We start from the raw sequence: 23,927 nt of genomic DNA, 5'->3' as shown, positions 1-23,927 counted from the left end.
GCGCAAATTTATTTATGTTTCTAACGAGAAATATGGATGAATAGAGGCGAATTCTTTTTGTCTTAGACGTTAGATGAATCGAATTCTGTTGACGTTATCCTTGTTTCATAAAAAGTTTTAATCATTATTTTACTAATAAAGTAAATAGACTCGAGGATTGATTTATCTGAGACATTAGGCAAACCCTAATCTTTCGAACTTATTTTATTTTCATCAAAGGTCATTTGTTATGATAAATTTTTTTATTATTTATTTTATAAAATTATAATATTCGAATAGGTTTCTTTCGTTCTAGATGTTGAATATGTTAGAGCCTTTTAAGTTCGGTCTAGTTTGTATATCTTTCGTTTGTTTATTAGAGACTTAGAGAATTTAGTACTTATTGTAACTATTAGAGAATGTTAATTTTTAGAGCCTATAATGATTAGTGACTCTTTGTTGTGTGTTTAATTTCTTCACATTTAGATTAAAGAAATGTATCGTACATTTTTAATACTCTCATTACATTATTTGTAAACGAGGTATGTTCTCAAATTAATTGGACATTAGATATTTTTCTAGATGTTGGAGGATTCCGAGGTTATTTAACGAGAAAACATATCTTTGGTTTTCTAAAAAAACAAATATCATAAGAATTTTCGGACTTTGATGAATATTTCTAAATTTTCTTATACGTTAGAAAATTTTGGGGTATTTGAAAGAGTTGTAAGTCCAAGTTTTAGCACGATGAAAATCATGGCACCTTCTTGAATGAGATTAAATTTCAATATTCTTCTAGATGATGTGGAGTATCCTTGAAATTTTATATAGATTAATTTATGAATTTTTAGGATTTTCGAGCATAATTTTAATTCTCTTAGTCATTAGAGAATTCGAAGTTATTCTTAAGAATTTAAAAAAATTATTAACCTAAAAATACATTAAGTGCATAGAGATAAAAATATTCGTGGTCAAATAAGCGCCATTCTTATGGGCGCGGTGAGGGTGCTAACCTTTCCTCACACATAATCGTGCCCCCAAACCCGATTTCTAGTTTTTGCAGACTCAAATTTGGTGTTTCTGGTAAAATAAAATGTTTTATTAAAAATTACCTATTTTTGGTGTTCCAATCGCATTTAAAAATTATTAGTGACGACTCCCAACATTTCACAAATCTTTTCAAAGAAAACTAACATTTAAATGTTCCATCGCATTTAAAAATTATTAGTGACGACTCCCAACATTTCACAAATCTTTTCAAAGAAAACTAACATTTAAAAAAAGTACAAAACTAAAAGTTTTATTCGACTGGATACGTTATAAAAATAAAAAAATATTATATTAATATTTTTAATTTGTGAGCCCTTGGCGGGTACCCTCTTGTATTACAGGCCATAATACATTAATCCCGGAGCCCAATTACAACCTGAGGCCCAGACCAAAACCAATTCTGACCAGAATCGGTCCAAGACTAATCCTAATGCATCTAGGGTTTGTATCATCTCAGCTTACAGCCGCTGCATCTCTCAGCCGTTGGATCTAAGAGATCCAATGGTCCACAGAAGGTCCAGTATGCCCTAGGGTTTCATAACCCTAGGTTATCATCTCCGACGCTGTTTTCAAAAACCCCACAATGACGCTGCTGTTGCCACGACCCAACCTCACCGAGCTTTCCAGAAGCCAGCTGCACCGCCACATCAATGCCCTATTGTGAGTCACCACCATAGTTCGGTGACTCACCTCGAGGGCCATTATTTACCCGGTCCAAGGAAGACACCGTCGATGGCTATAAAAGCCATCGACCACCTGCAAAGAAAAAGAGACGGCAACAGCAACCATCGAGAGCAAGAACGAAGAAAAGAACAAGGACCACCAAATTAACACCCAACAACCAGAAAAAAGAGGAAAAAGAGCATCTTACCCTCGTAGGAATCTCCAAACCGCCATGAAACCACCGGAAAACTTTGTGAAAACGAGGTAAATCCTTCGGTTTTATGTAGATCTAGGTCGATTTGGGATTTTTTAGGCTAAAACAACCCTAGATTTGGCTTTAGGGTGATCGGGGCTTTGATTTGGGGTAGGGTTGTAAATTCCAGCCACCGTGAGTGGTGGCCGGCGGCGGTGTTGGCGGCAGCCTAAGCGGCCGGTCTTCGACCGGTTTCCCTCTGGTGAGGGAAACTTAGAGAGATGTGAGATGATATCTCTCTCTTTTTAGAGAGAGAAGAAGAAAGGAGAAAATGAGAGAATGGCCCGAAGGGCCGGCCATATTAGAGTATAAACCCCTTCCCAAACGATGCCGTTTTGGGAGGGGTCTTTACGTAATTTTAACTAAAGGATAACCATACCCGCATCCATCATAATTTTGTAAATTTTCATTTTAGTCACTGAAATCGAATTCTAAACTTTTTAATTTGGTCTCGTAATTTTATTTTATTTTATTTTAGTCTTTATTTGTATATATATATATATTTAGGATAAATAGTACATTTAGTCCATTATAATTTTATTAATTTTTATTTTAGTCCCGAATAATAATTAAGGCTAATTACACTGTTGGTATCTATTTTTATGATAATTTGAATTAGGCCATTAATTTATATATTTTACATTTTAATCCCTAATAGTTTGATAATTTTTATATATTTTACAATTTAATTTTATAATTTTAATTTCTTTTATTTTGATCATTATTTAATTGCAATTTTATTTTGTTTTTATTACTTTCGATATGTTTAAATTGTTACTTTAATTATTTTTTATTCATATTTCATATATATATATATATATATATATATATATATATATATTTGTTTAAATAATATATTTATTTATTTTTAAATATTAAGAAAGGGCAGTCTTAATATAACTAGGTGTCATATTCTGGTATTTTAAATAAATAAAATTAAAAATTATATATTTAATTTAGTTTTATTTAAATTATTTTTTAGGAATATTATTACATTTTTTAATATTTATTTATTTATTATTAAGAAATTGGCACTCTTAAAGCAACTAGAGGTCATTTTCTGATATTTTTAAATGAATAAATATCATATTTATAATAACTTAAATATATATATATATATTTACTTTACTTTTATATTTTATATTTTCTTAGAATTATCTTAATAAATTTGCAATAAGAGAATCATAAATTAAATTTACATTCGAATTCTTAGACTTCTACTACTAGAAACAATTTATAATTGACAAGGACCAATTTTGGGCGTTGTGGGGGTGCTAATCCTTCCCCAAACGTAACCGACCACAAATCCCTTTTTATTATTAAAAAGAATGATTTTTTGGTTAAACGTAGACCAATTTATCTTTTAACTGATTTTCTTAAAACTCTTTTAAAAGATGATTTTTAGGTATTCGACATACCTGACCCAAAAGGCCGATGGCGACTCCCAAAACATTTCAATAAAACCAGTTATCCACATTACTTTTCCGGCAAGGAAATTTCGTACCCGAACGAAAATCGGTTACGACAGCTTGGCGACTCCGCTGGGGACCCTGGTCAACCTAAGTCGATTATATTGTCTCTATAATTAGAAATTGAGAATCCAATTTTATTTAAATTTTTATTCTTTTTATTTCCTTGAATTAATTTTTTTAATCTTTTTTTATTTTTATATTCTTATATATTAATGTTTATATTTTTGATTTTTTAGATATTAATTTCTGAGTGAAAATTTCTCCTCACACACAATACATATATTGCATGAACATAAGCTCTATAATTGAGCTCTTTCCCTTTTAAGTGAAAGTGAAAGGGACGTCTTTGTGAGAATTTATTCTCCGTGTCAGACCTAGTAAGTAACTTTCGGGGTTCATATGCTCTATGTCTTCGTGAGAATTTATTCTCCGTGTCAGGTATAGGGAATGTCCCCTCGAATTGAACTCGATTCACTTAAGTCTGTAATGGACTAGGATTGAGGGTTTGGCAACCCAAGAGGGCACCAACAAGGACAATTCGAGTACCTTTACTCTTAGAACCGAACCCTGCATATAACAAACCCTAGAAATTCACCCGATCTAAGACAAGACTGAGCCTCTGTCTGTAGGTGTACACAAAGGATAAATAAGCTCTAGCTTTTAATTTATTTGATTTTATTTTTTCTTCTAAATAAATGCATGCGAACTAGTAATCATGCGGTTAGGTTAATTATTCCCAGCAAAGCATGGAACTAGAAAGCATGAGGTTAAGATATATTATATACCATGATAGATAGAATCTTTTCTTTCTTTTAGTTGGTACTAACCATTTTATTTTTTATTGTTATCTATTTTGTAGATACATTGTATTTTGCTCTAATTTGTTTATATTGATTTCTTGTGCTTGCATTGCATGATCATGACATAACCAGAAGGTGTTAATTCGAGAGTGGACATCAAATTGGAAAGTTTTCATAAATGGACAAAAAGTTTTATGATCAAGCAAACTATGACGTAGCCAAGGAATTGCATCCTGAGGGAACTCCAAAGATAGACGAGAGTTATACACCCAAAGATCGTATGCCTATTGAAGAGCAAAGGAGATACGAGAATAAAAGAGTAGATGTCCAAGATGATGGGTAGAATATCTTTTTTGGCCAAAGGAAAAGAGACTCCTGCACAAAAAGAGAGAGGTCAATGAACATAACCCTGCAATCTCAGATATACAAGGAACTTCGGATTTTAACCAATTTGAGAAATTACAGGCAATCATCATTCGTATTCACAAATTGTCTGGAGATACCAAATAAATGGTGACAACTGTAAAAGCTCCCAGAGATGAGAAGAAATCATGTAATATGAAATCGTCAAAGTTTAGTCTTCTCCTGACGTCTAAAACTCAGGTTCAATCCAAGATAAAATGCGGTTCTCATTTTGATGTTATCCCTATATCATGTAAAGAGTTGTATAAAAAGCTACTTGAAGCGCGAGAAGTGGTTTCATACTATATAAAACCGTTCCAACCTCCGTATCCGAATTGGTATGACACCAATGTTTATTGTGAATATCATGTCGGAGTTCAAGGACATACCATTGAGAATTGTATTGCCTTCAAACGTCGAGTCCAAAGTTTTTTGGATCATGGAACCTTACAATTTATGATAAATGATCTACCTAGTTTGGTAACTGAAGGTCGTGCTAGATTAATACCAAAAGTTTTCAAATGTAAGAATATCAGTAGGGGCACCCAGAAAGAATAAGATTTGCTGAGGTCTGAGGCTCAAATACGTCATTTAAAGATTGAAAACGATAAATTGAGCACCAAAATGGAAACCATGCATGAAGATTTCCAGAAGGTCAGTCAAGCCTTTCAAAATGCTGGCATAGGAAACACCCTAGAAGAGTGGATAACAGGGGTCACCAAACTGAAAAAGAACTGTGACATACATGAAAGTCGAGCCAATAAGTTTTCTCATGATTTAAGAGTTGCAGAAGTAAGATGCAATACAACTGTCATTGAATTGGGAAAATGTCAAGTCGAAAATCAAAGGTTGAATAGTGTTATTACCAACATGGAAGCATCATATCAGATCCATCAGCTTGAGATCGATACTAAATTAAAAGCCACTATGGCCAAGAACAAGACATTGAAGAAATGTTTAGATGATTATGGAGATCTTGTATGAGAACTTCTTGAACATAAAGATTATCTCACAAGAAAAAATGAACAACATTATTTACAACTCCGAGATTTGACACAAAAGATGAAGGAAAAAGAGAATATCATGAAGGAAGCTACTGCTCAAGCAAACAATGTGGCTCATAAGCTGGTGGACTTAGTTGGTTTTACAATAGAATTAAGGTAGATTGATAACTCCACACCTGAACATGAGTGGAAGTTAATTTGGTTTTTAAGAGAAATATAGAAATTAGGAGTGAAAGTTATCCCCTACATGTAAAAGTTTTGTTTGATGCACCGAAAGTTTTGTGTTCAATGAAATATGTTCTAAGATGATCACTCTTGATTAACACATTGTTGCATTTGCATTTTGCATTCATATTTTTTCATTACATTTGCATTTTTTTATGTTTGCATTTGCATTTTTATTTTCATTTACATTTTCATTTTATATTTGCATCTTTGCATTGCACATTTTGCATTCTTATTTTTGCATTTATGCATTTTCGCATTTACATTACATTTTTATTATTTAAGTATTGTTATATGCATTGGTTATAAAAACATGTAAATAATTCATGAAAGGTTTTGTAACAGTAAAATCAATATCATTCATTCATATTACTGTACCATCATCATGAAAACAATGGAGCAATCTTGTGAGGGACTACAGATCAGTGGCCAGAACAATTGTCAGGGTTACCTCAAGATACATGGAAAAAACATCGGATTTAGTACCATAGATCAAATCAATTATTCAGAGGATGACATCTGATAAAAAAGAGATAACTGCTAAAGAGCAACGGTGCTATTAGATTAATGAGTCGAGAATAATAATATACCCTGGGGCATCCCACTCGAACCCAAAGAATAACCTCATTAATTATCATATGAGGAGAGATTCAAAAAGGCAGATGAAGCAATCAGAAATATAAAAGGTGTTAATGCCTCCTATAAAGAATTAGAAGCAAGAGAGCTTAGCTTGGTTCCATACTTGGTTATTCCCCATGAATTCAAAATGCCTAATTTTGAGAAATATGATGGCACCAGTTGTCCCCTAATCCATTTGAGAATGTTTTGCAGAAAAATTGAAGGATATTTAAATTCTGATGATTTGTTAATTCACTCCTTCCATGATAGCCTCATTGGACCAGCAGTAGTATGGTACAATTATTGACCCAAGAATAGATCAAGAGATGGGTTGATCTAGCTGATGTATTTTTGGGACAATATCGGTATGTTAAAGGCTTAGCTCCAACACGTATGGATCTCCAAGGAGTAAAATGAAAGCCAGTGAAGGGTTTCAAGAGTATGCCTTAAGATGGAGAGGAGTGCCAGCACAAGTTCAATCTCCCATGTTAGAAGAAGAAATGTCACATATGTTTCGTGATTCCCTTCCTTCTCCCTTCTTCGAGTTAATGCTGGCAAATCCGACGAAGGAATTCGAGAATTTATTGATAAATTGAGAATTAATTGAAAATGTGATCAACAAAGGAAACTTAAAAGTCACATCCAGATACCCGACGGATCAAAAAGTGAAAGCTGATGATGTGAATGAATGTTGCATCCAGAGTCCCTGCAATTGCAAAAAAAAGAGCAAATAGTTGTTCGAATCGACCAAAGAAAGTCATGCGATCAAGAAAAACTTTGGAAGTGTTCCAAACTTCTATTTCAGACTTGTACCCTCATTTGGTTAAAGGTCAATACATTACAGCAAGATTGGTGAAAGTGTCACCAAAACCTTATGCTCATTGCTATGATCAAAATAGCTTCTGTAATTTTCACTTGGGGGTAAAGGGGCATTCAACAGGGAGTTGTTGGCCAGTATTAAAACAAATAGAGACATTTGTTGACAAGGGAGTCTTGACACAAGAAATGATCAAGAAATGGGGGGCAAATAAGGATGAAAATCATGGGCCAAGTACACACCCAACATTAGAAAGATAGAGCAAGCTAAACAAAACAAGTGGAAGTTGTTATCTACCACTGTAGTACTTTCTATTTTCAGCATCTTGTTGAACATGTTTTTTGTTCCTTTCTCCATTTTTTTTGCAATAAATAAATTCGTGTTCTTGTAAGGTTATGAGCATTGAGTCAATTTTGCAATCTTGCAGTTCTTTGAATATCAACTGGATTAAAAAACTCTGCATGATTTGAGTTATAATCTTTGACAAAATATCAGGATTGAAAACCAGAAAAACAAGGACCCTTGACCTTACTTCAGAAGAAATATACCCAAACATTATCCTATTACAAATATGAGATAGCTTCTCCTATTGAAATGAATTACAAAAGGCTTGGTATATATAGGATTACAACATGGGGCATCGTTTGTGTATTGCAAAACTGACTAGAGTACTTTTCTATTGATGACGTTCGATGATGACACATTTTTTACAAATAGGTAAATCTAGTTTAAGTCAGTTGCTTGGGAATTGAACTCTAACGAAGAGATTTTCTGAATTCAACCAAAACACCTAGACTATAACATGTTCTTCTTAACAAGCTTAAGAAGTTTGAGATGTATACTCATATTACTATTATATACAATAAAGCTTGAATTATCCCCCTAAAGCAATTGATTGATCGCCCTGGCTTTATGGATAATATTCAGCTAGCCTGTTATGCTTGAGTTGTCCCTCTAGAGCAATTGGTTAGTAGCCCTGGTTTTATGGATAATATTCAGCTAGTATGTTATACTATTATATACAATAAAGCTGTCCCTCTAGAGCAATTGGTTAATCACCCTAGATTTATGGATAAGTTTCAAATAGAAAAAATAAAAAAAAGAAAGAAAAAAAGAAGAGAGATTGTAAAAGATTGACTAAAGATGTTAAGAAACACCTGTTATAGTCAACTCCACACGAGCACTCAGAAATTTCATTTTTAGATCAATATTTTTGCACTAGTTTTGTTAGAGTTTACAAAGCTTTCACAAATGAAATATTTCAGAGAACTGAAATAGAGGTATTCTAATAATCTAGTAATTGGCAATCCTAGTTGCGTCTTTTTGTTCGCATCCGATTAAAATATCAAGTCCTTAAAGTAAGGTATGTGACAACGTTCATAAAAAGCGAAAGATGAGTGACATCTTAAATAAATGTAACCATAGAAAAATAGGAAAGCCATCCTGAAGCCAAACCAAATTTTGATACTTGTCAAAGAGTTAAACTCTCAAACATTAAAGAGTTGTTGATTTTTAATATTCTTTGAACTCATACTTATGATTTCATTCTACTGTGAACCTGTAAGAAACAATACTTTACAAAATTCTTTCATTCTTTGATAAAGAAAGGAGAAAAAACATTTTCAAATAGGACAGTCTCAAACGAGAAAGGTTCTTGAAGCAAGTTGTTGCCTATTATATTTCTATTGTAGAAAAAGAATAAGTAAGGCCAGAATGATGAAGCCTTTCACATTCTTGAAAATAAAAATCCTCGAGTCTATTCAGATGATGTTTATTTGTTCCAGTAAGGTTGTTATATGGGATGCCACCGAAAACAAGGTCGAATCCGCCAAATCTACTCATCAATTGCTCCAACCGATCATTATTCAGTTCTTGCACATCTGCCTTCAAAGGTATGGCGAGCCAATAGAGGCAAACTCTGCACCACCGGTCCATGAGAAAAGAGACAGAACTTGATACCCCTAGGGAACATGTTTTTAAAACCGAAAGATGATAAGCCATTGTGTCGGCCTGGAATGGATTACCAAGCGATTTATACCACTTTGTCCGATAGATCCCTCCAGATCTAGAAAATGGTCACTTCATTCAAAAGAGGCACATATCTCAGATATTTCCATCCGAATGATGGATTACTTCTTAAATTTGTGACAACATGAAGAGAATTCCTCAAGTTACTTGACAACTACTATTTAGTGACCCCAGAATGAGAGCATTCAAGATTAACAAATTGGGGCACGAATAAAGCCAGAAGTACCCATAACAGTGCATTGTCAAAATTAGACCTCATGGGGATTATGAGATTCAAATCAAATAAACATTGAGATTAAGCCTTAAAATTTAGAATGTTGGGCATTTTTAAGGTCAATTTAGACAAATCCATGTGGGACATCTTGAGGCCCATTTCAAATAGAAATAGAATGTTGGGGCATCTATGTAGGGTATTTTGAAGGCTCACAGTAATATGAATATTTGGGCATTCTTGGAGGCTCATTTCAACAAGAAGCAAATGTTGGACATCTCAAAAGCCCATTTCAGACATAAATGATTCATGTGAGGTATTTTAAAAGTTTATTTTGAGGACTCATATCGTAAGAAACAATTTTGAATATATTTGAACGTTCATATAAGCAAATATTTGGGGCATTGAAAGCTCATTTTAACCAGAAATAGAATGTTGAGACATTTTGAAGGCTCGCATCAACAAGAACAAATACGGGTGCATACTGAAAGCCCATTTCAATCAGAATCAGGAATGTTGTGCTTTTGAATATTTGTATCAACAATGTTGGGCATGCTGAAGGCCCACTCATCATATGGAAAAAAATCATTGCTTTGAGCAATATTTCCAATAAGACAGAAAGGAATGAAGAATGAAAATGGTGTGAAGCAGTGACAGTCAAGCTGATATACATAATGCTTCGTTCATCAGGAAGTGTATTAGGGTCATCGTGTTGTTTCTTTGAGGTTTTTGATGATTAGTTTCAATCATGATATTGGGGCTAAAAAACCGTTTTTCACAACATTTTTTACTTACTGATGACATGAAGAGAGAGGCTCGGCTTATATACATTACCCTTATTCCCATTGTTACTGGGTTATCATTTCCAGTGGGTGAACTGAGTTTTATCTATTTGGTTTATCATATGTGTTTTCATCTACAGCAGCAAGAATTCCATGGACCTCTTTCTGTACATGGATCTTAGTTTATGTGTTTCTACTTCCTAAAACACTCATTATGGAAGAAAACATGATCAATATCACACTTTCCCTTGCTCGAGATGATATCAAGATCAGTTGGTATCTCTTATTCAATTCGACACTAGCATATTTTTTGAATTTGACCAACTTTTTTGTCATAAAACACACCAACATCCCATTTGTATTCCTATTGAGTTTTGTTCTCAAGTGGTCTTGTGACATCCTACAAAAGTTCTGAACACTATGAAAGAGCTTCCCAAACCAAACATATGTACAGAAACCACAAGAAATGATGACATGTGTCCAATATTTACGAACAATTATTTATGGTACTGAACCAATGTTGCGATCATATGGTGTTTCCATTATGATCAGAGATGAAGTTGATTTATTCAACCCCAAGGTTAGAAACGAGATATGATGAAGATTTCTTTCCATAGAAGGAGAGCTGAAATTTTAACAACAAGAAACTAGTAGAGCCAACTAAGGTTGAACAATAGGTTGTTGTTAAACATATCAACATGATATGGTCCAAGTTGCCTTATTCGAGATTTGATTAGATATGGAGACATGAAAGGAATTAGGATAAATCCTCCTTGTGATGTATTTCAGGAGTCAAATTAGAACATGTATTGCTCTGCTAATTAATCTTTACTGAGTTTAGCATATCTACATCTATATTCTTCAAAGATGATAGATTCTCTATTCAAAGAAGATAGATTATCTCTTTAAAGATGATAGATTCTCTCTTCAAAGATGATAGATTCTCTTTTCAAAGATGAAAGCTTTATTGGATTTCTACATAAGTCCATACGAAGAAAGCCAATGTTTTCAAAGACAAAAATGGGGACATCAAGGTCATAACTCTGATTACGACAAGAGTTCCATGAATGAAATATTTTTTCTGAGACTTTAATGAAACAAAGAAGACACAAAGATACAAGTTGATCAGATGGTTCTTCAGAAATGCAAGCTTGATAGCATAAGTTGCTACACTGATATATGCAGAAAACCTTGTAAAGGAATGATTAAGTGAAGGAAGACCAGTTCACCACTTTAAAGTCACATGAAGATTGCATCAACATTTAGGCATTCATAAGAACATCATTTGCATAAAAGAAAATGCATTACATTGATACATTTGATTGCATTCAAACATAAAGATTTTTCAGATCTTCATATGAAAAAAAAATATTCGTGTTGGAAAATACCTTACAAAGGGAAGATAGAGTTCAAATTACATCATGAGAGACCTACAGTGCATGATATTTTCTAAAAGCCTTCAGGAGCTTTTTGATATTTTCAAAGCCTTTGAGTCATCTGTAAGACCTACAGTGCATGATGTTTTCAAAAGCCTTCAGGAGCTTTTTGATATTTTCAAAGCCTTCGGGTCTGTAAGACCTTCAGTGCATGATGTTTTCAAAACCTTCGGGTCATCCATAAGACTTACAGTGCCGATGTTTTCAAAAGCCTTCGGGAGCTTTCTGATATTTTCAAAGCCTTCGGGTATCTGTAAGACCTTCAGTTCATGATGTTTTCAAAACCTTCGGGTTATCCATAAGACCTACAGTGCATGATGTTTCAAAAAGCCTTCGGGAGCTTTTTAATATTTTCAAAACCTTCGGGTCATCCATAAGACCTACAGTGTAGGATATTTTCAAAAAGCATTCGAGAGCTTTTTGATGTTTTCAAAGCCTTGGGTCATCTGTAAGACCTAGAGGCAAGATGATAAGGCCTCAGGGCCATCCATAAGACCTATAGTAAGGCCTACAGTGCATGATGTTTTCAAATAAGATTTTGAGAAACTGATTTTCAAAGGTTTCATGATCTTAAAACCTCAGGGCATCCATAAGACCTACAGTGCAGGATGTTTTCAAATGAGATTTTAAGAAACTGATTTTCAAAGGTTCTTGATCTTAAATCCTCTGGGTCATCTGTAAGACCTACAGTGCAAGATGATAAGACCTTAGGGTCATTCATTAGACCTCTGGGCAGAATGTTTTCAACATTTCATCCTACTCAAAAGAAGTCAATTGAAAATTTATTGTCTTTTTCGTCTTTGCTATTCTTGTTAATACAAGAATGAGCAAAGAGGGGCAGCTGTAGACACTAAGTTTCATTTACGTTTATTATTATATTATTATTATTATTATATATATATATTAAATATATTATTACAGGCCAGATACATTAATCCCAGAGCCCAATTACAACCGAGGCCCAAACCAAAACCAAGCCTGATCAGAATCGGCCCAAACTAACTCTAATGTATCTAGGGTTTGTATCATCTCAGTTTACAGCCATCATCTCTCATCCGTTAGATCTGAGAGATCCAACGGTCCATAGAAGGTCTAGCATGAAGCCCTAGGGTTTCATAACCCTAGATTATCATCTCGCTGCCGCTGCTTTTAGAAACCCCATAACGACCCTATTGCCACGCCACAACCCTCGCTGAGCTTTCCAGAAGCAGCTGCCCCGCCACATAAATGCCCTATGGTGAGTCACCACCATAGTCCGGTGACTCACCTCGAGGGCCATTCTTTACCCGGTCCAAGGAAGACACCGTAGATGGCTATAAAAGCCATCGACCACATGTAAAGAAAAACAAACGGCGACAGCAACCTTCGAGAGCAAGAACGGAGAAAAGAACGAGGACCACCAAATCAACACCCAACAACCAGAAAGAAGAGGAAAAAAAGCATCTTACCCTCGTAGGAACCTCCAAACCGCCGTGAAACCACCGGAACACTTTGTGAAAACCGAGGTAAATCCTTCGGTTTTGTGTATATCTAGGCCGATTTGGGACTTTTTAGGCTAAAACAACCCTAGATTTGGCTTTAGGGAAATCGAGGCTTTGATTTGGGGTAGGGTTGTAAATTTCGGCCACCGTGAGTGGTAGTCGGCAGCGGTGTTGGCGGTGGCCTAAGGCGGCCGGTCGTCGACCGGTTTCCTCCGGTGAGGGAAACCTAGAGACAAGCGAGAGAGATACTATCTCTCTCTTTTTAGAGAGAGAAGAAGAAAGGAGAAAATGAGAGAATGGCCCGAAGGGCATACCATATTAGGGTATAAATACCCCTTCCCAAACGATGCCATTTTGGGGAAGGTATATGTGTAATTTTGACTAAAGGGATAACCATACCCGCAGCCATTAAAATTTTGTAAATTTTCATTTTAGTCACTGAAATCGAATTATGAACTTTTTAATTTGGTCTCGTATTTTATTTATTTTTGTCTATCTATATATATATAGGATAAATAGTACATTTAGTCCCTTATAATTTTATTAATTTTATTTTAGTCCGAATAAATAATTAAGGCTAAATTACATTGTTGACATCTATATTTTATGATAATTGAATTAGGCCATTAATTTATATATTTACATTTAATCCCTAATAGTTTGATAATTTTATATATTTTACAAATTTAATTTTATAATTTTAATTTCTTTTATTTTGATCATTATTTAATTGCAATTTTATTTTGTTTTTATTATTACTTTCGATATGTTTAAATTGTTACTTTAGTTATTGTTTTATTATTATTTTCATATTAAGTCATATATATATATATATTTGTTTAAATAATAATATTTATTTATTTTTAAATATTAAGAAATGGCAGTCTTAATATAATGTCCTATTCTGGTATTTTAAGTAAATAAATATTATAAAAATTATATATATTTAATTTATTTTTATTTAAATTATTTTTTTAGGAATATTTATTACATTTTATTAATATTTATTTATTTTTTAATATTAAGAAATGGGTTGTCTTAAAAAAATAGAAGTCATTTTCTGATATTTTTAAATGAATAAATATCATATTTATAATAACTTAAATATATATATAAATATTTACTTACTTTATATTTATTATATTTTCTTAGAATATCTTAATAAATTTGCAATAAGAGAATCATAAATTAAATTTACATTCAAATTCTTAGACTTCTACTATTAGAAACAACAATTTATAATCGACAGGGACCAATTTGGGCGTTACGGGGGTGCTAATCCTTCCCAAAACATAACGACCACGAATCCCTTTTTATTATTAAAAAGAATGAATTTTGGTTAAACGCGGACCAGTTTATCTTTTAACTGATGCTTTCTTAAAAACTCTTTTAAAGATGATTTTTAGGTATTCAACCTACCTGGCCCAAAAGGCCGATAGCGACTCCCAAAACATTTCAATAAAAACCATTTATCCACATTATTTTTCCCGCCAAGTAAAATTTCGTGCCCGGGCAAAAACTGGTTACGACACTTGCGTAACTAGAGATTGTAGAATGTCAAAGCACCTTTCGGTGCCATTAAGGCACCGAAAGTAGGTGCATAATTTTTTATTTTTACGTGGAAAAATTACAAACTCTAGTCACTAACTTTAGGTATTTACAAGATTAAGTCCTTAAGATTTAGCTATAAATACCCTATCCCATTTAGCTTCAAAACTATCCCAAAGCATTCTAGCTTTCTTCCAATACTAGAGAGATTTTAGAGAGTTTCTTGATAGTTGTTTTCTCCTTTTTATCTAGAGAGAATTATCATTATTTTCTCCTTGGTAGATCGAGAGAGGTTGTAATTCCTATTTTCTCATAGTGAAATTCTTCTACGTTGCCGTGGTTTTTACCCTATATTTTTTAGGGGTTTTCCACGTAAATTTTTTGTCTCTTTATCTTTATTTTATTTCTCAAATTATCAGTTGCGATTTTGCTCTATCCGATAGCGTCTTCCGCAACAATTGGTATCAGAGCTAGATTAGAGTGTGTAATATCTTCTTATTGTCTTTGTGGTTGCCACCAAAAGGTGGATCCTCCAACATAAGAAAATAAGAAGTTATTACCCATTCTTTGAAGGTTCCAGAGAACTATTCACGATAGTGAAATAGTGGGAGCTATCCGTAGAAGAAGCTATGGCAACGAAATTTGATATTGAAAAATTCAATGGGAGAAATTTCTCATTGTGGAAATTGAAGATGAAGGCCATCCTAAAAAAACGGGTGTCTAGCGGCTATCAATGAAAGGCCGGTGGATTTCGCAGATGACATCAAATGGAACGAGATGGACGGGAATGCTATGGAAAACTTTCATCTAGCATTAGCAGATGAAGTATTGTCAAGCATCGAGGAGAAGAATACAACTAAGGAGATATGGGATCATCTCACCAAATTGTACGAGGCCACATCGTTGCACAATAAAATTTCCTTAAGAGGAAATTGTACACTCTCCGTATGCCAGAATCTACTTCAGTGACAGAGCACTTAAATACACTGAACACCTTATTTTCTCAGCTTACATCCTTAAGCTGTAAAATAGGAGAACAAGAACGTGCTGAACTTCTACTTCAAAGTCTACTGGATTCGTCGATCAATCATCATCAACTTGACAAACAGTAATGTCACCAGTCTAGTCTTCGATGAGGTTGCAGCTACTGTTCTACAAGAAGAAAATCGGTGCAAGAACAAGGAAGACAGACAAGTAAATCTGCAGCAAGCAGAAGCGTTGACAACGATGAGAGTGAGATCAACAGAACGTGGCCAAAGCAGCAGTCATAAACATGGTAGATCGAAGTCGAAGAGCAAGAAGAATTTAAAGTGCTACCACTGTGGAAAGAAGGGTCACTTGAAGAAGGATTGTTGGAGTCTAAATAAAAACTCCAATCCACAAGGTAATACCGCAAACACTTCAGATGATGGAGACGCTCTATGCTGTGAAGCGTCAACCACCATGGAAGGTAGAAAAAGATTTGCAGATATATGGCTCATTGATTCGGGAGAGACATATCACATGAACTCAAGAAGAGAATGGTTCCATCATTATGAACCTATCTCAAGAGGATCTGTGTATAGTTGCAATGATCATGCCTTAGAGATCGTTGGTGTGGAACATCAAATTGAAGATGTATGATGGAACAATTAAAGTTGTTCGAGATGTGCGGCAGTGAAAGGCCTGAAGAAAAATTTTTTATCTACGGATTGTTGGATAATAATGCAAGCAAGATTGAAACACGGAAAGGAATCATGAAAGTGTTCCGTGGAGCGCTTGTGGTACTGAAAGGCGAAAAAATAGTTGCAAACTTGTACATGCTGAAGGGAGAGACTTTGGTAGAAGCAGAAGCCTCTGTTGCTTCATGTAGTTCAGATTCGACAATGCTATGGCATCAGAAACTTGGACACATATCAGAACAAGGAATGAAAGTCCTTGTGGAGCAAAAGCTACTTCCAGGCTTAACAAAGATATCACTTCCTTTGTGTGAGCATTGCATAACAAGTAAGCAGCACCAGTTGAAATTGAACACATCAAATTCTAGAGGCAAAAGTGTTCTAAAATTGGTTCACTCTGACGTATGGCAAGCACCAGTAACGTCCCTAGGTGGAGCAAAATACTTTGTCTCATTTATTGATGACTACTCCAGGAGATGTTGGGTGCACCCTATTAAGAAGAAGTCAGACGTGTTTTCAACTTTCAAAAACTTCAAAGCGCGGGTGGAACTTGATTCTGGAAATAAGATAAAGTGTTTCAGAACAGATAATGGAGGAGAATACACAAGCGGAGAATTTGATGACTTTTGCAAGAAAGAATGCATCAAAAGATAGTTCACATTGGCGAACACTCCTCAACAAAATGGAGTGACAGAGCGGATGAACAGAACCTTGTTAGAAAGAACAAGAGCAATGTTGAGGGACCCAGGCCTAGAAAAATCATTCTGGGCAGAAGCAGTCAATACCGCCTGTTATTTGGTGAATCGAGCTCCATCAACTGCAATAGAGCTGAAGACACCAATGGAGATGTGGACTGGTAAACCAGTTGATTATTCAAACCTCCATGTATTTGGAAGTATTGTGTACGTGATGTACAACGCCCAAGAAATTTCAAAGTTGGATCCAAAATCCAGGAAATGCAAATTCTTGGGGTATGCTGATGGAGTAAAGGGGTATCGCTTGTGGGATCCCACTGCCCGTAAAGTGATCATTAGCAGGGATGTTATCTTTGTAGAAGATAAACTACAAAGAAAAGAAGACGATGATAGCACTGAAAAGTCAGAGACTACTCAGATACATGTGGAAAAAGAGTTTGAAGAAGGAGATTCTTCTGAAGCAGAACCAGCACATGATGAAAAGAACCAGAGAGTTCTGAAGCTCCAACAACTCGTCAATCAGATCATGTGATAAGACGTCCCAATTAGCACTCAGATTATGTTATAGAAGGTAATATTGCATACTGCCTTTTAACAGAGGACGGTGAGCCATCAACATACCAAGAGGCAATAAACAGCTCAGATGCTTCACTGTGGATGATGACGATGCAAGAAGAAATAGAAGCCCTTCATAAAAATAATACATGGACCTTGTACCACTACCACAAGGAAGGAAACCAATTGGTAACAAAATGGGTCTTCAAAATCAAGCGAAATGGTGACGATCAAGTTGAGAGGTATCGTGCAAGACTGGTGGTCAAAGGATATGCTCAAAAAGAAGGTATTGATTTCAATGAAATATTTTCTCATGTGGTTCGACTGACAACAGTTTATGTAATTTTGGCAATGTGTGCTACATTGAACTTACATCTAGAGCAGCTAGATGTTAAAACAGCTTTTCTTCATGGAAATCTTGAAGAAGAGATTTATATGCTCCAGCCTGAAGGTTTTGAAGAAGAAGAAAAGAAGAACTTGGTTTGCAGGTTGAACAAATCTCTGTATGGTCTAAAACAGGCGCCGAGGTGTTGGTATAAGAGATTTGATTCCTTCATTATGTGCCTTGGATACAACAGACTTAATGCAGACCCTTGTGCTTATTTCAAGAGGTCTGGTGATAACGATTTTGTTATATTGCTGTTGTATGTGGATGACATGTTGGTTGCAGGACCCAACAAAGATCATATTGAAGAATTGAAGGCACAACTGGATAGGGAATTTGAAATGAAGGACTTGGGATCAGCAAACAAGATTCAAGGGATGCAAATTCACCGAGACAGAAGTAATATGAAGATTTGGCTTTCACAAAAGAATTACTTGAAGAAAATCTTGTCACGGTTTAGCATGCAAGATTGTAAGCCAATTTCTACCCCTCTTCCTATTAACTTCAAATTATCCTCCAGTATGAGTCCTAGCAGTGAGAAGAGAGGATGAGATGTCTCGAGTACCGTATGCATCAGTGGGAAGTTTAATGTTCGCTATGATATGCACAAGACCAGACATTGCACAAGCAGTAGGAGTGGTTAGTCGGTACATGACGAATCCAGGCAAAGAGCATTGGAATATAGTAAAGAGGATCCTGAGATACATCAAAGGGACCTCAAATGTTGCATTATGTTACGGAGGATCAAACTTACTAATCAATGGGTATGTAGATTCTGACTATGCAGGGGATTGGATATAAAACAATCTACTACAAGATATGTGTTCAAAGTTGCTGGTGGAGCTGTAAGCTGGGTTTCAAAATTACAGTCAGTTGTGGCTACATCCACAACAGAGGCAGAATATGTAGCAGCTACACAAGCAAGTAAAGAAGCAATTTGGTTGAAGATGCTACTAGAGGAGCTTGGGCACAATCAATAGTATGTCTCTATGTTTTGTGACAGTCAAAGTGCCTTGCATCTAGCAAGGAATCCAACATTTCATTCAAGGACAAAGCATATACGAGTTCAGTACCATTTCATTCGTGAAAAGGTGGAAGAAGGGACGATAGATATGAAGAAGATCCATACCAAAGACAACATAGCATATTTCATGACGAAGGCGATCAATGTCAATGTCAATAAATTTATTTGGTGTCGATCCTCTTGTGGCCTGTCAGAAACGTAAGCAACATGATGGTACAAGGTAGAAAGAATGGTGTGAAGATATGATTGTTCCAATCAAATCTTCAAGTGGGAGATTGTAGAATGTCAAAGCACCTTTCGGTGCAATTAAGGCATCGAAAGTAGGTGCATAATTTTTTATTTTTTACGTGGAAAAATTACAAACTCTAGAAACTAAACTTTAGGGTATTTACAAGATTAAGTCCTTAAGATTTAGCTATAAATACCCTATCCCATTTAGCTTCAAAACCATCCCAAAGCATTCTAGCTTTCTTTCAATACTAGAGAGATTTTAGAGAGTTTCTTGAGAGTTGTTTTCTCCTTTTTATCTAGAGAGAATTATCATTGTTTTCTCCTTGGTAGATCGAGAGAGGTTGTAATTCCTATTTTCTCATAGTGAAATTCTTCTACCGTTGCCCGTGGTTTTTACCCTATATTTTCCACGTAAATTTTCTGTCTCTTTTATCTTCATTTTTATTTTCTCAAATTATCAGTTGCGATTTTTTAGGTATTCAACCTACCTGGCCCAAAAGGCCGATAGCGACTCCTTAAACATTTCAATAAAAACCATTTATCCACATTATTTTTCCCGCCAAGTAAAATTTCGTGCCCGGGCAAAAACTGGTTACGACACTTGCGTAACTAGAGATCACATTTGAGATATTTGAAATAAAACCATAAATACAAATTGAATAGAAAAAATACCTAAAAGTTACCTTTGTGTCGAAGTGTTGCCTCACCCATCTGAATGGTTAACATATGGGGGAGAACGAAAGAATCAATATAGATTACATCGACGACAATCGATGAATGGCGGTGTAGATCGGAAAAGATAAATTCGAGAGTTGAGACTTGATTTTTGGAAGTGTTGGAGATCCTTCTAAGAAATCTAATTCGAAGAAGTGAAAGGGAACGACAAGAGGAAGCAATTAACGGAGGTAGAAATGATGGCTTGAATTTTCTATTTTTTCAGGTGAACAGAAGTTACGAGGAAAGAGAGAAAAGAGACGAGCCCTTTAGTAGTCTCATTGACTAGAGAATAGATACTCGTAGAAAATTAAACTATAAAAGGAAATATGGAAAATAATGCTTTAGTTCGATGCCATAACTGACTGAAGAAGATAGACGAAGTGACATCGATTATTAGTGATGGCAATGTTGGTCAAATTCATACTGTGTTTAAATTTTAAATCTAATTTGATATTTCAGCAAAAATTTAATAGTCAAATTAAAATTTAACCATTTTTGGTAATGTGACACATTATCAATATAATGAGATATAAGGGACCAAATTTTAATAAGTCAATAACGTAAGAGATAGAAATGTTATTTTTTAAAGTTTGATTATCAAAATAAGAAGAAACGGAAACAAAAGTGATCTTACTTATAGCTTACCAAGTTAATGATTACTATAAGAGAAAATAACTTCAGTGACCAAAAATCCCAGATAATATACGATTTTGACCAATTTTTTTTGGATTTGCGAAAATGACCAACAAAATCGCAATGCGATCTCTAATTCGCATTGCGATTTCCACTATCGCAAATTCGTGTTGCATTTCGCGTTGCGATAGTTGAAAATCGCGTTGCGATAGTTGAAAATCGCGTTGCGATTTTCCATTTCGCGTTGCGATAGTCTACAATGTCGTTGCGATTTTCCAAATTCATTGCGATAGTCTACAGTTGTTGTTGCGAAAGTCTACAGTTGTCGTTGCGATTTTCCAAATTCGTTGCGATAGTTAAAAAAAAGATTTTGTTTCTTAAGAATTTTCTCTAAAAAGATAGTATCCGCGCGGACGTGTCGAAGACACGTATTACCACTACCACGACCACGACCACGACCACGACCACGACCCGAGACGAGACGGACGGCGGCGGCGGCGCGCGAGAGTCCCCCTTGTTCTCTATCACTCAACAAGGAAGTGGGAAAGCCAAGCCTTAAATACCATTCCCAATAGTGTTTCCAATACTATGTGGGATTTGAGCATTACCAACACTTGTTCCCAATACTATGTGGGATTGAGCCTTAAATAGTGATATTATTTTTGAATGTTTTGCTTAAAATTGCAATAATCGCGATTGATTATAGATTGACTTTTAATTATGACATATTTAATCGTATAATACTAATGCAATTGGTTGCTGATTCAGTTGTTTTAAGGTGCATGATTGTTAATTGTTTCTTGAATAATCACATTGTATTGGAAACAAGTGTTGGTAATGCTCAATCCCACATAGTATTGGAAACACTATTGAGAATGGTATTTAAGGCTTGGCTTTCCCACTTCCTTGTTGAGTGATAGAGAACAAGGGGACTCTCGCGCGCCGCCGCCGCCGTCCGTCTCGTCTCGGGTCGTGGTCGTGGTCGTGGTCGTGGTCGTGGTAATACGTGTCTTTGACACGTCCGCGCGGATACTATCTTTTTAGAGAAAATTCTTAAGAAACAAAATCTTTTTTTTTTTTAACTATCACAACGAATTTTCGCAACGAATTTGGAAAATCGCAACGACAACTGTAGACTATCGCAACGCGAACTGGAAAATCGCAACGCAATTTTCAACTATCGCAACGCGATTTTCAACTATCGCAACGCGATTTGGAAAATCGCAACGACAACTGTAGACTATCGCAACGCGAACTGGAAAATCGCAACGCGAAATGGAAAATCGCAACGCGATTTTCAACTATCGCAACGCGATTTTCAATTATCGCAACGCGAAATGCAACGCGAATTTGCGATAGTGGAGATCGCAATGCGAATTAGAGATCGCATTGCGATTTTGTTGGTAATTTTCGCAAATTCATAAAAAGTTGATGAAAATCGTATATTATCTGGGATTTTTGGTCACTGAGGTTATTTTCTCTTACTATAAATTCCAATGTTTTTAAAATCGGACCGGACATTAAACCGGTGAAGGAACTGGTTCACTGGTTCAACCAGGTTCAACCGCGGTTGAACCGGATTTTATATAAAATAATATATTTTTTTAATTTTATATAATATTCAAAGCAATATTAAATATATGTAACACTTTTTTAAGTTTACAATATTAAAAGGTATAAAAATATCACAAGTCATAACATATAAATTAAAAACCATAAATCAAGTGAAACAAATGATTCAAATCAACTACACATAATATTTAAGGTAAAACATATTAAATAATAATATATATAACTATAATCAAAAAAATAAAATTGGGGCTTAAAAAATCATAACAAATGATGTCATTTGGTTTAATTGTTTTTTTAAAAAACAATCCCACATGGCTAAGAAACATAGAAGAGTATCCCAAAAGTTTAAAGAGTAAAAATATGAGAACAAAACAATCTCACATGGCTAAGAAACATAGAAGAGCATCCCAACTTACTTTTATAAATAATAGAGGTAATTTGACATTCAAAATCATGGAGCCTTTTGGTGAGTACAGAGATAACTATTATTTCGATTCAATTGAGCTCAAATTTTAGGCTTCAATCGAACTTCTAATTTTTTTTGAGTTCGAGCCTTTTTGAGTTCAAGTTTTAAATTATATTTCGAATTCGAGTTGAACTTGATAATTTTAGCTTGTGAGTTTTTGAGTCGAGTTGAGCTTACTTTTAAAGTTTCGAGTTTAAGTCGAGCTCAACAATACTCAAATTTGAATCGGCTCGTTGAACAAACGACGTCGTTTGGTTTAATTTTTTTTTAAAAGAAAAAAAGTGAATCGGCGTTTCAAACCGGTTTTGCCGGTTTTTAGCCGGTTCACCCCGGTTTTACCGGTTTTCAGCCGATTCATTGCCAGTCCGGTTTTGTGAGGTAACCGGACCAGACAGGCCACCGGTTCACGGTTCAACCGGTTGAACCGACCGGTCCGGTCCGGTTTTGATAACCATTATAAATTCTTGAAAAAATGTGGGTATTTTTCTGTAAATTATGTTGTTAGTCATTAAATTTTAATTTGTGTATCGATTTTACTACTAAATTTTAAAAGTTTCAGTTTTAGTATTGAACTTTTGACATTGGTTCTTTAGTGGTTGGGTTGTTATATCATTAAGTATGATGTGAATGTTTGTAGATGGAGCTTAGATTGGATGTGATTTGCTTATTGAGTAAAAATACATGTTTGGTATGCATTTAAAGGTTACTTGAAAGGCAAGAAAGCCATCTAGGTTAGACAGAGGTCGGAAAACAGTGGCAACGTAGAAGAAAGAAACGCTACCCCAACGGTCGTAAGAAGATAATAAAGAATCCTTTTGGCTTATATTTCTCGAAACGACGACCCTTGAGACTAGTTAGAACAAGGTTGGCTGCCGTTGCTAAAGGTTTTCGTTTCTACGATACCCCCTCAGCCTCCACCATGGTTTGGCTTATATTTCTCGAAACGACGACCCTTGAGACTAGTTAGAACAAGGTTGGCTGCCGTTGCTAAAGGTTTTCGTTTCTACGATACCCCTCAGCCTCCCCATGGAAAGTTTTTTGTGTTCTTCAATGGAATCGGAGACGACAACAACAGCTACAAGGAAGATCTCATGTGTCAGTTTTTTATAGAAAGGGTCGGAGTATATCAAAATTCTCTGGTGCTTACAAGTGGTAGTATATTCTAAAAACTCAACCATTTAACAATAACACATAAATACCATGTAGTCTGGTGCTCGAACTT

Source organism: Hibiscus syriacus, unplaced genomic scaffold (genome assembly GCF_006381635.1).
Source record: "Hibiscus syriacus cultivar Baekdansim isolate YM2019G1 unplaced genomic scaffold, ASM638163v2 tig00110210_pilon, whole genome shotgun sequence".
NCBI classification, from domain to species: Eukaryota; Viridiplantae; Streptophyta; class Magnoliopsida; order Malvales; family Malvaceae; genus Hibiscus; species Hibiscus syriacus.
This window is presented reverse-complemented; position numbering follows the sequence as displayed.